General features: G+C 38.4%; 1 pseudogene; it reads right to left on the bottom strand.

The window, feature by feature from the left end:
* Nucleotides 1-495: 495 nt before the first annotated feature.
* On the bottom strand, nt 496-1,671 carry LOC150020310 (eIF5-mimic protein 2-like; annotated as a pseudogene).
* Nucleotides 1,672-16,604: the final 14,933 nt, after the last annotated feature.

The raw sequence follows: 16,604 nt of genomic DNA, 5'->3' as shown, positions 1-16,604 counted from the left end.
TGGTCCAAATACTGAAGGTTCAGGTTAATGAATTCCGTTACTCTATATGAGACTTTCATTGATGAGGAGCTTTTGGGGCATACCAGATTATCACAGAAATCATTGCTTTTGGAGACTTTGGAAACTTTGACAGTTTAATCTGCAAACAATTTGTATAACACATTATTTTTAACCAAATTTTATCTCCAAAAGTGTGTATATAGAAAACCCAGGAAAAAATGAAACGTGTTTGTGGATGGCCTTCAATTGCATTATTACAGCAGAAAATACAGGAGGTAGAAGAAAACAGGAAGGACGAAGGCACCATTACAGTAGTTACTTAAAACATAGTTTTAGAAACTAAACCCAACATTTCCAGGAACCATAGAGACAGCTACAACAAAATTTTCCATGAAAGCCCTTACATCATGCCTGACATAGGGAGGCAGGAATATGTAAGAACCACGATACATGAGACAGCGTGACATGACACTTTATCTACAACTCCAGTTTGCTTTACTGAGGGTGAAGTTTCAAAATCCAGTCACCTTCTTCAGCTTCAGACTCAGATTCCTTTTTAGCATTTTTGAGCCATTTCGAGGAAAAGACTTCTCTCCTTTGCAACATGTGCCTCTTTATCCCACTTCAGAATGGGCTCTTCACTCTGGACTTCAGCTTTATGAAAAAGCACCAGTGTTTCCTGGAAGGCTTTCACGAAATGAACGGTGTCATAGCCATAGTCCTGAATCCTCAGCAACACAGCCAGCTCGGACAGACCTCGAGGAGTGAAGGCAGCGAGCAGGGGGCTGGACCGCCTGAAGTGCTTGGTGCTTGCTCGGCTACAAGGTCTTTTTGTCTGTTCCACGATGCTCACCACACTGGGACAGACTATTCCAGTGACAACGGGTTCTGGGGATATTGTCTTTCTTCACCTCTTCCTTGACCTACAAAATTATATCCTTAAGTGGATCGGCACGGGACACCTGTTCCTGAAGTTCTTTCTGGAGGTCTTCACCAGCCCCCGTGGTCTGCTGATGCTGAACCTATTCTGAACGCTCTGTTAAGCCTGCCTCAGTAAAAGACTTTGTAAGGTGTTCAACGTTTTGTTTATTGGCAGGAAAACGTCCCATCAGTCTGTTATCCATGCTGACTTTCCAAAGACTCACAACTACCGCAGTGATATATTTTTTCCTTTACCCATGATTTAAAGAGCTTCACAGCAAAAGCTGCTGAAATCCCTTCCTTGACCAAATTCTCATCATAAAGGTGATTAAGAATGGATGCATTAGGTGTCACATTAGCCAGAAGACCACTAGTGAACATTGCCAATGTGTTCCTCCCTGCCTCCGAAAAACCCTATCAGAACAGCAACAGGTTTTTACTTTCTCTTCAAAACCTTCCTCCAGGTATTTGTAGCACCAGAGTCACTTGTCAAACCCCTGAGCAGACGTGGGCATGATCTCTAGGTCTCCTTGGGCTGCGAACACACAGACGTCTGCTCGGGTACCATACGGGGCCAGCATCCCCCAGCCACCAGCCTGTGGAGGGGTGTTTCTGCACATCCACGGCGATAAAGCTGTGCTCCAGAAGCACCGAGAAACTTTGCTACTGCTTCCAAGTCAGTGCCAGTCTCAGGAAGCTTTGAATAATGCAGTCTTGAAACTGAGCGGGGTCAAACCTCTCTTTTTCATATATTTTTTATGGCTTTAAAATGCCGGTCTGAGAGCCATTAGCCTTGGCTGCTTCTGATTATTCAGAAAAGACACCCCCGTCGCCAGTGCTGGCAGCTGCCCCTAAGAGGTGACCACAGGCGTCGAGGCACTTCCGGCCAGCGCCCAGCGGCCAAAGGACAGCCACCCGCCCTGCAGCACCCAGAGCTGACTTTTATCTTATTACCGCCAGTGCAAGTCACCCAGCTCATGAACTGGAGACGGAGAGTGAAAAATGAGCTCACGTGCGGGCCTCTGCGTATGCGTGCGCGTGCATGTTTATATTTTATATCTCGTTCTCAAGAATGGCAGAAACGATAAAATCGTTTCTAAATATTGACACTATTGCATAGTAGTTACCCCACTATTTATACATCTGCACCTTCCAAAAAAAAAAAAAAATGTTTTTACAGAAATTAATTCTGTATATTGTTATTTGGCAACATGCCATGCCAACATCAATTCCTGTAGTGAAATAAGACTGTGGCATTAATACACAATTATTTTGGGAGTAAGTCTTAACAGAACTTTTTGAATAATAATATGAGGTAAGGCTCTCTAGGAAAACATGCTTGCCTAACTTACTTTAATAAAAATATTCATTTTTGAGGACCATTTAAGAAAGCACACCTTGGTGTCCATGGCTATAGATAAGCATAGTGCATTCTGTTTGCTCCTCCTGGCCCCTCCTTCAGAGTCAATGCACTCGTCCCCAACTGCTGAAAATACTGCTGGCTGGATGCTCACAGATGCACCCTCACTGGGCAAGCCCCTCACCTCCAGGGAATTCCCCCTAACCCTGAGGCTGACTTGTGGCCTAGGACCCGACATTGACAGGATATAAGGGGTCCCCTCCCTTGTCCCAATTTAAGATGCTTTAAGGACCACCCTACTCCAGAGCTCCCCATAGAATCAGCTGAGAAATCAGTTGCACCCACAAAGCAGGCCAACTTCTGTGTCCCGTCCTGCCCGCACCCCCGCCTCCTACTTCTTGACAGGTTTATCTTTCCTAGAACATGCCCCCGTAAAACTTCACCGCGCAATTTTCCATCATTGGGTCTGCTTCTCAAGAACCCAAACGAAGACAATACACATTATGTCAACAGATACAAGGTGAAGTTCTGAGCCACTCACTCCTTTGTGACCAAAAGTATGTTTCCCTCCAAATGGAACTGGAAGCTTGATACATAAATTACTGAGTCTCAATTTATCTCCCAGGTATACGAGAATCCCTTTATTGTGAACACTTCTTTTTCTGAAAATCTTTCTCAATATTTTGGTCTATAAAATTCATTGGAGAGAGCACCAGGTGCGGCATTGGCCATCATTTCTAATACAGCATCAGACTTTTAGCTAAATTTAAAACCAGGTCTCTCCCAGGTATTCAAGTCATCAGCAGCAGAGCTCAATTTCAGGCTCATCTTGTCTGACTTCAAGGTCTGGCCTCTTTCTACTGTGCCTTACTCTAAAATTAGTAATGCATCTGTGAATAGAGAATAAAATCAAAAGCCATTCTCTTTGTTTCCACAAATTGTGTTAAAATATATCCATTTCAAATTGTGTTGAAATACAGCTAAAGTGAACTCTCAGTTTATAAGAAAAATGACCCACTTTTAAGGAAATGGGACATGTAACAATATAGGTTTACATATACACACATGTGCACATGCCTGTCATATTTAACAGCTGGAGTGAACCCAGACTTATCCTCGCCAGCACTCTCAGTTTCAGAGCAGAAGTAACTGAGGTCTAGAGTAGAGGAGTGATTGACTGCAAGCCTCTCTGACAGGGATAGAATTCAGCCTGACTTCCACCAACTAACCCTGAAATAATTCAGCCTGTCAGTCTACCTCATGGTGGAGAACACAGAGAGTTATGATTAGCTTTACTCCACAAAAATATCATTTATGTATAAAATTACAATAGAATCATTTGAGATAGACCCCATTCCTCACTTGATGTCTAAAAATGTAATTAAACACCTTCTCGGGGACTTGGTACATGCATAAAAGCTAAGAATACATGTAAACTGGGCTGTATTAAAACAATACCTTTCATTCTTAGCTCACAGCAGTGAGCATTATGACTTAATAAATCATCAGTAAGAGAGAGGTCAACTATCCTGCAGTCTAAAAATATACCATTAAAAAAACATTTAATGATGGAATATGGACTGAAACAAAACACACAGATTGGCATCACTTTAGCAATTTCATCAGAAATAGTTTCATAAACATCGTTTTCTGAGCTTATCTTTTTATAGACTCAATCAGCACCACCTTCACTGAAATCATGCATGGAGATGTCATGGTAACCACTGCGTTGTGCACAGACACACACACAAGATCAACATGCTTAGATAACTGTAACTCACACCCATTTACTTCTATTAGATTTGAATTCTAGATATAAAAATAGCAACAATGATTTTTTTTGTTGTTGTTGCCAACTAGGGGCTCTGTTATTAATGTTATAGGTGCTGTAAACAACATGGTGGTGAAAAGTGCAAAAGCAAAACCCCAAAGGGAGGAATGGACTGTCTGGATCCATTTATTATCAACTGATTCTTTTGGGCTTTTATTGTAGCTGAATCTCACCTCAGTCCTGTGCAACTCAAAAGAGGCCTTTATTGACAATAAAACAGAATCAAAAGAACATAGGATCAGTACTTTTCTATCCAAAAAGTAAATGATGGCTTTAATTTTTTAAAATATTTTTTTTGACATTTAAAATAAATTGTTTTGAAAACCAGTATTAGAAGACAAATGTCTTGATTTGAGTCATGAGTCATGCTCCCAAGGTAATCTTAGTTTTCTTTCTTTCTTGAGCACCTGAGAGACTTAGATATAGAATAAGTCTAATACTATATCCATGTAGTGTCAGCTATTTAAATAGAGTAAAATATTCTGGGCACTCTGATAGGGACAAGGGATACAAAAAATATTGACATGGTTTATGGTTGTGTTCTGCCAAGTTTCGTAGTACTGACCACTTACAACAGAATGACCCCTGGTGGTTGTTAAAATGCTGATTCCTGGGTCTCACAGGAGTTCCACTGAATCAGAAGCTAAGATATTTTACTATTTATGAAGACAGTGGTCCTTTGGATAAACACCAAATGAGGGAGCACAGGAGGGAAGTGTAGAGGACCCATCAATCACTCAGAATCCAAGTGAACTTGTGACAGGGTGAGATTTGGGTGCTCTCTCAGCTTTGTTAAATGGTTCCTGGTGGGGAAATGTTTCTTGAAGACAAAGACAATAATTAGGGAAGGAGTGTAAGCAGAGGCAGGAGTTATAAAACAGTCATTCAGGAGGTAATATTGTGCTTCTACTTACTAAATCAAAGCGTCTTATCAATTGTAACCACACAATGAAAACCACAGCAGTAATTATATTCCATTTTCACAACTCGTTACAGTTTGAAACACTTATTTTATAATTCACATGGAGGTGGGCATGGATGGTTTAAAGAGCAAAGTCCTGGAAAGTCAAGAGAGATGGTTTTATCTTCATCTGCTAAATTGACTTTAGGATCCATTAGGTCTTGAGATCTCTACCTCCTAAAACACTCTTGGTTCATATGAAGTGCTCAATAAATAGTTGTTGAATAATTAATGAATGAATTAACAGTATAGCGAAAGAGTACAGTAGTCCCTCGCTATATTGTGGTTCACTTATGGTGGCCCCACTGTATCGCGGAATTTTTAAAAATATTATATTTAATTATTTATTGTGGATTTTCCACTATATCGTAGGATTTTGTGGTGCTGTATACGTATGTGGTTAAAGTGACGTAGGTTTAAGAGTATAGAATAAATGTAAGGTTCCTGCTTCGTGGGGCGGGGCGCTCTGGAACGTAACACCCACGATAAGTGAGGGAATACTGTAAGTAACTGAGAGGGAATAAGGGAAAGGCACTTTCTAAGATAATATCCGACAGTATATTATTCTCTTGTCTGTAAAAGTCAAGCACCTAAATGACAGCAGTGGAGATGTTGGGGTGGGGGTGGGGATCCTGGGCAGCTCTAAGGAGGTTTGATGATCATTTTGTAAAATGGAGAGCTATAGCTACTGGGCTGGTGTTCACATGGAGTTAACTGTTCAGTAACAAATAGGACAAACATTAGCTAGAAATGTAGACGTTTCGTGGCCAGTCCTATAAATACAAACACCGGCCTCCTACAGCCAGAAATATTGCTCGAAGAAAGTAAGTGCAGTGTAAGCTGATGGGACACAGCCTAGGACCTTAAGGACGGCAGCGGTATTTCCTCTGATCTCTGCTAAGACTGCCCACGGGGCTTCAGTGGAGAGGAGTCTGCTTTCAACACCAGCATTACATTCTGGTTATAGCTGCATGAAATGTAGGCTGAAGTGTGTGCATGTGTGTGTGAAAGAGAGTCGGTAACTCTACTTGGCTAATCCATTTCTGATCATTTTAAATATTTGCTTCCCATATTGTTGAAGGTAAATCTATGAACCAAACTGGGGAGGTGCTGGTGCCCAGAGAGAACAAGGCATGGGAGCAGTACTCTCCCCACCTTCCTGCTGCTGCCATACTGACACCCAAAATAGCACAACATCATGTACCAGTTATCTTTTTGAAGATTATAAGAGCACCGGAAGGTTAACTCATGTAGGCTTAAGTATTTTCATTTTATAAAAGAGGTGATTGAGATACAAAAATGCAGAGATTTCATGAAACTAATAAAAACCAGAGCAGAGGCTTAATCTTAGGTCTTCTAATTATAAAATAATTTAAAAAATACGAAATTTGGTAATAGAATAATGTTAGCTATTTTAATACAGAATTATGTACTTATTCCAATATGTTCTTTACAATGTCATGCTCTAATTTTATACCTGGAGTTTGGCAGAGGTTCACCATAAAAAATTTAGATAAAGTTCCATTTTAAATACTTTGTAAAGAAATGTGAAGTCATAGATGAACACCAACTACCCAAAGTTCAGATTCCATACATTTTGATGTGCAATAAAAAAGAAAACAGAAAATTTGTAAGTTTCTATGCAAGGCTTCCACATGTAAAGAAAAATTACATCAATAAGGAACTAAAGAAAATTCATCTTTTTATTGGAGAAACCTGGAATAGAACATCTTAACCAAGTGATCAAAGTTAACCTCACCAGCAATGAGACATCTTGGTGTCAGTTACCGCCTCATAGACTGTTCTGAGAAGGCCACAGCATTTTCTGTGGCATTTGTCCAAAAATGAGTATCCAGAATTTGACCAGAAGAAAAGTCACCCCTACTCACTACAGACTAACTAGTGTACATTGTTTAAAAAACACCCTTGATGTTGGTTAAATTAGTTTCAGGTTCACGATATAGTGATGTGACATTTTGACACCTTACGATGTGACCACCTCACTAATTCTGGTTTTCATCTGTGTTCCCCATCCCCTCTTCTTTCATCTCACAACCCCAACCTTCTGGTAACCATTCCTGTTGTCTCTGTTTCTATGGGTATATTTTTGTTTTGCTTGTTTGTATGTTCTGTTTTAGATTCCACATATAAGCAAAACCAAACAGCATCTGTCTTTGTCTGCCTAACTTATTTTACTTAGCAAAATACCCTCTAGGTTCATCCATGTTATCTCAGACATCACAATTCCGTTCTGTCTTGTTGCTGCATAATATTGCATTGTACATATCCCACACCTTTGTAATGCATTATCTGTCTGTGGACACCTACGTGGCTTCCATATCTTGGCTATTGCAAATTATACTGCAATAAACAGAGAGGTGCACATCTCTTTTCAACTTAGAGTTTTCATTTTATTTAGATAAATGCTCAGACAGAATTGCTAGGTCGCATGGTATATCTATTTTTAGCTGTTTGAGGTACCTGCATACTGTTTCCCACAGTAGCTGCAGCTGTCTGCATTCCCACAAACAGTGCACAAGGGTTCCCTTTCACAATTCACGTTAGGATACTGGAGGCCCTGAAAAGCCCTGCAGTAAAGAAAGCAGTTGATCTTTATTCAACCTTCTCCACATTCTCGTCAACGCATGTGATTTGTTAACTTTTTGACAATAGTTATTCTGACTGGTGAGAGTTGGTATCTTAATGTCATTTTGACTTGCATTTACCTGGTTACTGGTGATGCTGAGCATCTTTTCATATGATTGTTGGCCATCTGTGTGTCTTCTTTTCATGTCCTCTGCCCAGTATTTCAGTCAGACTGTTTATTTTTTACTAAGCTGTATGAATTTCTTAGATATTTTGGATATCAACCCCTTATTAGGTATCTCATTTGAGAATATATTCTCCCAGTCAGTAGGTTACTTTTTTGCTTGGTTGAAGGTATCCTTCGCTGTGTACAAACTTTTTAGTTTGATTTAGTCCTAGTTGTTTCTTTTTGCTTTTGTTTTCCTTGCTCAGGGGAATGCATTCCCAAAAGATATTACTCAGACCAATGTCAAATAGTTTACTTTCTATACTTCCTTATAGTATGTGGTTTAAGGCCTTGCATTTAAGTCTTTAACCCATTTTGCATTTATTTTTGTATATAGGGTAAGAGAGTAGTCCAGTTTAATTTTCTTTTTGCATGTATCTGTCCAGTTTTCCCAACACCATTTGTTGAAGAGACTATCATTACTCCAATGTATATTTTTACCTCTTTTGTCACAGATTAGTTGACCATAAAAATGAGGGTTTATTTCCGGGCTCTGTATTCTGTTTCATTGATCTATGTGTCTGATTTTGTGTAAGTACCATGCTGTTTTGATGATTATAGCTTTGCATTATAGTCTGAGATCAGGGGGCATGATACCTCCAACTTTGTTTTTCTTTCTCAGGTTTACTTTCAAAACTTTGGGTCTTCTGTGGCTCCATATAAATTTTAGGATTATTTTTCTAGTTCTGAGAAAAGTCAAGGCACTTTTAAAGATGGTAAGACAGATTTTATTCAGGACCATGGTGATATATATAGAGACCACTGCAATGGGGTTTTGTGAGGTGGGGGTGGAAAAAGATTGGGTTCAATTTCAGATATATGATGAGCAAGTGGGATATTATAACTAAGGAGCAGGATAGTGGTTGATGTACGAACAACTGTTAGGAGTAAACATCAGACTTAAGAGATTCTAGCTGATCTAACCTAATAGGATTCTTGTTCAAGACAAGCCTGGGTAGTCAGGCATCACCTGGGGAATAATGGAGAACGGGAAACCTGATCAGGTATTGAGGGGGATCTGATATCAAAGGTGGGGGTTCCGGTTCAACTGACCTAGCAGGGTTGTTGCTAAAACTGGATTTTTTAGGGAAGTGCACTGATGGGACTGGGAGAAGTTTCAGGAGCTTGACTAAAGTTTGGTCAAGCAAAGAATCTTTATCCATATTTTCCTCTGGGTCAAGGCCCATTGGAACTTTTTATTGAGTTCAGAACTTTAGGAACTGTTCCAGATTTTAACAAGGTTTTAGGAACTGGTCTAGGTTAAGTAGACATGACAACTAAATTCAACAAGATATCAAATTAGCTCTTAGACCAGAAAACAAAATAAAACAAAACAAAAATCAATGGGACTATTGGTGGAATTTGAATAAAGTTTCTAGGTTAGATGGTAGAATTTTATCAACATCAATTTCCTATTTTTATAAATATACTGTTATGTAAAAATTTAATATTTGGGAAGCTAGATAAAAGGTATATAAAATTTATTGTATTAATTTTATTTTAATACCTTTTTTAAGTCTGAAATAATCTCAAAATAAAAACAATAAAATAAAAAGTTTTAACTGGTTAATAAGGTATATTTCAGATAAGAACTATTACAGAAATAAAAATTAAAAATAATAAGTAACTTATGGCTGAAAGGAAACTTACTGATATACTGATTAAGTATCAAAGCTGTGAGAAGTAGCATAACTTATCCAAAGTTGCAAAGACCTTAAATCTTGGTCTCCAAACACTGGTGTTCTCTCTTTTATACCACATCCTATTTCATGGTTAATTCTCTAAAACCAGGAGGCCACTTGCATGAGCCAGCTCTTCACATTTCACCTATTTTTCAGAGATGAGGGAGGATGGTACTGGCAACATATATTTACCATGTTGAGAAAAGAGATCAATGCTTTGCCCTGGAAAGTGGGTGTTAATCCCAGTTAAAGGAAGAATATACTCAGAAGTGATTATGTGTGAAGGTATCAAGGGTGAAGATGTATATTCATGAAAGAACCCTAATCACAGTTCAAAAAATCCAAGAACAATTAAAATTCACAGAGTAAACCGAATATGAATAGCATAAATAAAGGGATTATAACAGAATAAGAGTAGCCATGGACTGTGGCCTAAATCAGTGACCTTTATGCTTTTTTTTTTTCCCATTTTTCCCCCATTGCTCCCCTCACCCAGCCTATCCCTTCTCCCGCAATCATATCCCTCCCCGTTGTCCATGCCCATGAGTTATTCATACACGTTCCTTGACTAGACCCTTCCCTTACTTATCCCCCTTCTCTGCCTCCCCCTTCCCTCCTACTGACTACTATTCTAGTCTTTGCTTATTTAGTTCGTTTGTTTGTGTTGCTCTTTAGTTTCCTGTATTAGGTGATATCATATGGTATTTTGCTTTCTTTGCCTGGCTTATTTCACTAAGCATAATTCTCTCTAGTTCCATCCATGTTGTCGCAAATGGCAGGAGTTCCTTCCTTCTTTCTGCTGCATAGTATTCCATTGTGTAAATGTACCACAGTTTTTTGATCCACTCATCTACAGATGGGCACTTAGGCTGTTTCCAGCACTTAGCTATTGTAAACAGGGCTGCTATGAACATAGGGGTGCATAGGTTTTTTTGAGTTAGGGTTTTAGAATTTTTCGGGTATAATCCTAGCAGTGGAATCGCTGGTTCAAAAGGCAGTTCCATTTTTAGTTTTTTGAGGTAATTCCATACTGTTCTCCACAGTGGCTGCACCAGTCTGCATTCCCACCAACAGTGCAGTAGGGTTCCCGTTTCTCCACATCCTCGCCAGCACTTGTTGCTTGTTGATTTGTTGATGATGGCCATTCTGACAGGTGTAAAATGGTATCTCATTGTGGTTTTTACTTGCATCTCTCTGATGGCCAATGATGTTGAGCATTTTTTCATGTGCCTATGGGCCCTCTGTATGTCCTCTTCGGAGAAGTGTTTGTTCAGGTCCTTTGCCCATTTTTTAATTGGGTTGTTTGTTTTCTTGATGTTGAGTCGTATAAGCTCTTTATATATTTTGGAGATCAGTCCCCTGTCTGTGATGTCATTGGCAAATATGTTTTCCCATATGGTTGGTTTCCTTTTCATCTTGCTGATGTTTTCTTTTGCTGAGCAGAAACTTTTTAGTTTGATGTAGTCCCATTTGTTTATTTTTTCCTTTATTTCTCTTGCCTTAGGAGATGTATCCGTGAAGATATTGTTACGTGGAATATCTGAAATTTTCCTGCCTATGTTTTCCTCTAGGAGTTTTATGGTGTCACGGCTTACATTTAAGTCTTTGATCCATCTTGAGTTTATTCTCGTGTGTGGTGTAAGTTGGTGGTCTAGTTTCATTTTTTTGCACGTCCCTGTCCAGTTCTCCCAGCACCATTTGTTAATTTTTCTATGAAAAAAAAAATTCAAGAAAAACTTGTGCATCTTTACGATGGCACCTTAAATTTTGTGTTTATTTTATAACTAATTGACAAAGATATAATTTCTGGAAAATTACAAATAATGACACTTTTTAGTTAAACTGTCAAATTAATCTGAAAAATATTTTCAAAGTAATTAAACAGAACAGCAAATGCAGAATCAGAGTCACTCATTTAGGAAATAAAAGCACACTCGTCTTTTCTAGTCAAAAATTTCACCTCAATATTTATTCCCTGTAAACTCACATTTATATTTCAATTCCCTCAAAAAATTTTATCCTAAAAAAGACATTTTTTTGTATGAAAGCCTTTAATGATCGCTCAATCATACTTCAGTGTAACAAAAATATGTAGTACATTGAAAAGTAAATTGCTTTTAAACATCTGCTGACCATAAAGCCTTAAGTGTTAAATATTCTTTCTGTATTGAGTTATGATTACAAATATTAGAGGGCTCAATTATTTTAAAAATGTAATTAATTACTAACAACAAGTAAAATATTATTGGCGATACTTTCTTAATTAAATGGATGGTGCTATGATTTTCCTCTATGTAACTCATATATCCAACAATGAATACTACATATCACCCTACTATAAGTAGCACTATAACAATAAGATAAGATTTAGTATTAATTCCTTTCCTAGTTTTTATATTTTTAAGCTCAGAAAAAAAAAAGTTCATCTAAATAAATGGATGGGAATGTTTGCTTTTAACAAGACATGTAAATCTCCAACCTCTTCCATGTAGTTGCCAAATAAGTCACACAGCAATCACACAACATTTATTTTTAATGATCTGTCAGACAAGTAGCCAATTAGATACTCCTGAAATATTATTAAAATGAAAACAGATATCTTACAAAAGAAACTTCTTCCACCTAGACATGTAATCCATTCCCTTTTCAACAATGGCGCTAACTTTTCCATAAAGTCATGCTGTGAAAAGAATGAGGTTCTTCAAAATTGGACTCTCTCTCCCAGTTCAATTTGTGGGAAAAATAGGAATTACGTGTAGTAACTGAGGATCTGGAAATTTTAAATTAGGGACCTTTCATTTTGCAGGCTGGTGCTCAATCCAGTGAGCCTCACCAGCCAGGGCAAAAACTAGTCTTTTGAATTACTCCATTCAAAGTAGCTTTAAATGGTCCATCACTTGGGAAATATTGTACTATGTTCCTCTGGGAAGAATTACAATCCACATTAGTATATCTGAGGCCCTGAAAAGCCCTGCAGTAAAGAGAGCAGGTGACCTTTACTCAGTTCAGACAGTCACAGAAATATTTGCCTACGTCCCTTCTTTTGGTTAGAATCTTTTTGAACACACTCTCAAAATTGCTGAGTTATGACTTTACTGAATGCCAGGGTTACATTACATTGCTCCTATAAAATCCATGGACAGTGCCCTTGGTAGATGTTTTATAAATATTTGTGCACTGATTTACTGATTCATATGAGAGGGAAACGAGGTTGAAAGGAGAAGAAAACTAATAGAAATTGATTAGCAGGAATTGTATCATCAAGGAAACCTTTAAACGAAACCTCTAACTTGTCAAATAGAAGCAGGTGGAATGCTGTCAATGGGAAGCAAAGCTCTTGCCTGGGGAGTCATCTAAAGCTTTCAGCATTGCTTCCCCCAGAGGAGCCCTGGCTCTCAGGGAGGAAAACATCCCCTAGAACTCGCAATGTGCAGTCACTGCTACAAGATCACAGAGGATTAAGCCTCCGGACATAATCCCTGTCATCAGAACATTCCTTGGAAGATCCTCCACTTGGGAGAAAAAGTCATTGCTTTGTATCCTCGTCCAATGTGGTTCTAAGGGTGCAGCTCTGACCCTGTTTTGGTGGTCTCTCTGCAGCAGGGAAATAGCAGAGGACATATGCTTTATAACTACATCTGTTACAGTACACCAAAAAGAGACCTGGACAGGGAGCTAAAAAAAGATAGGCATCTCTGTCTTTCCTATGTACCAACAGGGCCAACTTGTGTAGCCCCTCAACTTCTCTGAGCCCCCGTTTCTCCATCTTTCCACACCTTATCAATTTAAACATGTCCGTGGATTATAGGATCCATTTTTTCTAACTATGCAGAAAACAACAAAAACTTCTTTTACAAAGAGTACTTCAACATTCCTTTGCCTCAGCAGCAAGAAAATGTCCCAGTAAACATTGGCTTTAATTGATTTCGTTGTCTAACAAGTTCTGACATCTGCCTTCAGAATACTAATTTTAAGTCAACAATCAGAGGGCTTCTAGGGGAGAAAAATTTGACCCCATCAGTATAAAAAGATGACAAGGACCCCGAAGAGTTCATTAGAGAAACAAGGACAACTTTAATAGTGTTTTACAGTCTGTTGTATCTTTGGAGAAAAAGTGCCATTTTCCAACGCTCATCATCACAAGCTTTTGCAGCCAAGTAGAATGATTTTAAGGGTTAAGAATATTAGCTTTTTTTAAAATTTAAATACCATTTTAGGCGTATTTTTATTGATGATATTGAAAATTTATGCAATTGGGAGAATTTCAGTAATAGTAACAATGAATAATTATAAAATATAAATTAATAGAGAAAAGTATTCTTTTCATTCTCAGTGCAAAGAGAATAAATTTAATTAACACAGTAAATATGTGTCTCCCTCACGTCTCTCTAAACAGATGACAAGAGAAAGAAGACAGAATGGGGTCAATTGTCTTTGATGACAGGGCTATAATGAGTGACAAAATGAAATAAGCTCATAGTTTATTATACAAAGCAAATAAGTGCAATTTTCCATAATTGTTTTCATCATTATTTGATGGCTTTCTGTTGCTATTTGACGTATTCCTTTTCCAATGACCCCAGTTCTTGTGTGATTTGTTGAGGGTTTCATTTTTCAGGGTGTGTTTGCATGAAGTCAAAGGCTTTTACATCACACATTGTGAGGAAATAGTTCCCCCACTGTTGTGTTTATCACACTATGTCTGGTCATTTGAAAGGACTACCTCAAGTATCAGTTTATGTTATTTTTATATAAATTCAAAGTTTCACAGTCTGACATTTAATAATCAACACAGAATGAAATATCAGTTGTGACCCCCATGCTGCCCATGAATTTCATCTCACCTAAATTCTCTACTGCACGTGGCATTGAGGAACTTATGAATGATTACCTGGTGGCCTGTCAGCTGCAAATACGATGCTCTCTAAGCATTCCTGAGTCCTCATGTAAAGGAACCCACCAGAAGGGACTCACACAATTGTGAATATCAATGCTGTCACCAAGTGTTGTCTCAAACATCACACGAAACCTCGAATAGGCCCAACAAGATGTCTATGTGTTCTCAAGCAACTCTCATTTTATTCAGCAACTATTTCAAATAGTCTCCCCATTCACTAATGTCCTGCTCAAGTATTACCCTTTCCAAGGAGCTTCCTCCAGCCTCTCCATGAGGTGCTTGGAAAGTCTGTTCCCATCATAGCTAGTGCACATTTGCTCATGACACCTGAACACAGATAATACCACACAAATATTTGTTGCAAGCATGAGTGAATCAAAGTCGTTTCCACTTGCCTGACTCTACTGCATCATCATAATATGTTCCTGGGTCTGCTGTCATACCTGTCTATCCCCTAGACCACAAAGTTCTTGAGTCAGGATTATATCTTATCCATCTTCATATCCAAGTCACTGCCTCCACAGTGCGTACTATATTCTGAGTCATTTTTCTTGACTGAGTTTATCAATAAACCAATAAACTGAAATATTCAGTTCATCCATACAGCTATTATTTAATAAGTGCCTATTATGCATCTCTACTTCTTGAGTACTAGGAGTGCAAAGATTATAAGATCCAATTCTCCTCCTATGGAGTGTGCTAACTAACTGGGAAGGAGAGATAAAAACATACATTTGCTTTTTGATACAATAATCACTCTGGGGGAGTATGTACAAAATACTATAGAAACACAATGGACAAAGAACCTGGTGTGTTGGAAATAGCAAGAAAGGTTTCGCAGAAGATTCAGTCAGTGTTTGAGCTGATGTCTCAAGTACTTCCCTTTTTTGTGATTACCTGTTCATTGAACAAACTTCATAGTCTTCATTTGTCTTCTTAATTAACCTTCTCTATTAGCAAAGTTTTTGTTTGTTTGTTTGCTTGTTTGTTTGTTTCAAGTCAAAGGTCACTAGTTAATCAGGGAGAATGAATAAGCCTACACTAGTTTCAATTCATTGTCAAGAGGTGTGTAGAACACCATGACTGACAGTCTACAAACATTGTGTGGAATATATGAGAAGGGTTTCCAAAGTAAAGTGAAGGTCTGTTTTCAGAAAAGGGGAGAATGCATGCTGGGAATGCAAGATAATCAAACAATGGACAGATTCTCCAATGGGTGTGACTGGCTTGGCTCTGAAATCAGCCATGTTTCCTAATGTAAATTTTAAAATGTGCCTCCTGGTTATATCCATTGAGAATACTTATTTCAGTTGCAAGTAAGACAAACCTGGCACATCATGGTTTGTCAGTAAACAAGAATCCTGGAGGTAGAAGTACATGGCTGGTTCAGCATCTTAGGGCTTTACCTCAACGTGTAACCCAGGAGCTGTGGGCACCAGTCTGTGGACTACTTGTTACTGGTCTGTGATGATGTTATGGACTGACTTTTGGTCCCACAATATTCATGTATTGAAGCCCTAACCCCAAGTATAACTGTATTATATGTGCACAGAGAGAAAGGCTTATGTGAGGACACAGTGAGAAGGTGGCCATCTGCAAGCCAAGGAGCGAGACCTCAGGAGAAACCCAACCTGTCAATGTCTTGATCTTGGACGTTCAGCCTCCAGAACTGTAACAAAGTAAATTTTGTTGTAGGAGCCACACCATCTGTGGTATTTTGTTATGGAAACCCTGGTGAATAAGTACAGGTGAGTTAAGCATAGAGAATCAGATTAAGCATGTAAAAACTTGGATAATAATTTGGCACCTAATGTTAAAATATTTGTACTTGCATTTTTATATGTCTTTTTAATTTCATTTTTCTGTTTATTTATATTATTTTATGTTAATCACTCCACAATAGACTGAATTTTTTTTAGTATCTTAACCACAAATACTTTGAGAGGCATCACCCCAAAGAACTCAGGCTCTTTTTATATTTCTTTTGGCTTTTGTTTTTAGATGAGTAACCACACGGTGACAAGATAACTACTGTACATCAAAGCCTCATGCCCTCATTATAGCAGAGATAAGGAATGAAAGTCAATAGAGATGGTTGCTGAATCTGTCCTTTTTAATCAAGGAAGCCAAACATCTTGGA

This window comes from Furipterus horrens, unplaced genomic scaffold (assembly GCF_987537825.1).
Source record: "Furipterus horrens unplaced genomic scaffold, mFurHor1.1.pri manual_scaffold_2, whole genome shotgun sequence".
Lineage (NCBI taxonomy): Eukaryota > Metazoa > Chordata > Mammalia > Chiroptera > Furipteridae > Furipterus > Furipterus horrens.
Note: the sequence above shows the minus strand (reverse complement) of the source record. Positions and strands in the feature narration are given on the sequence as shown.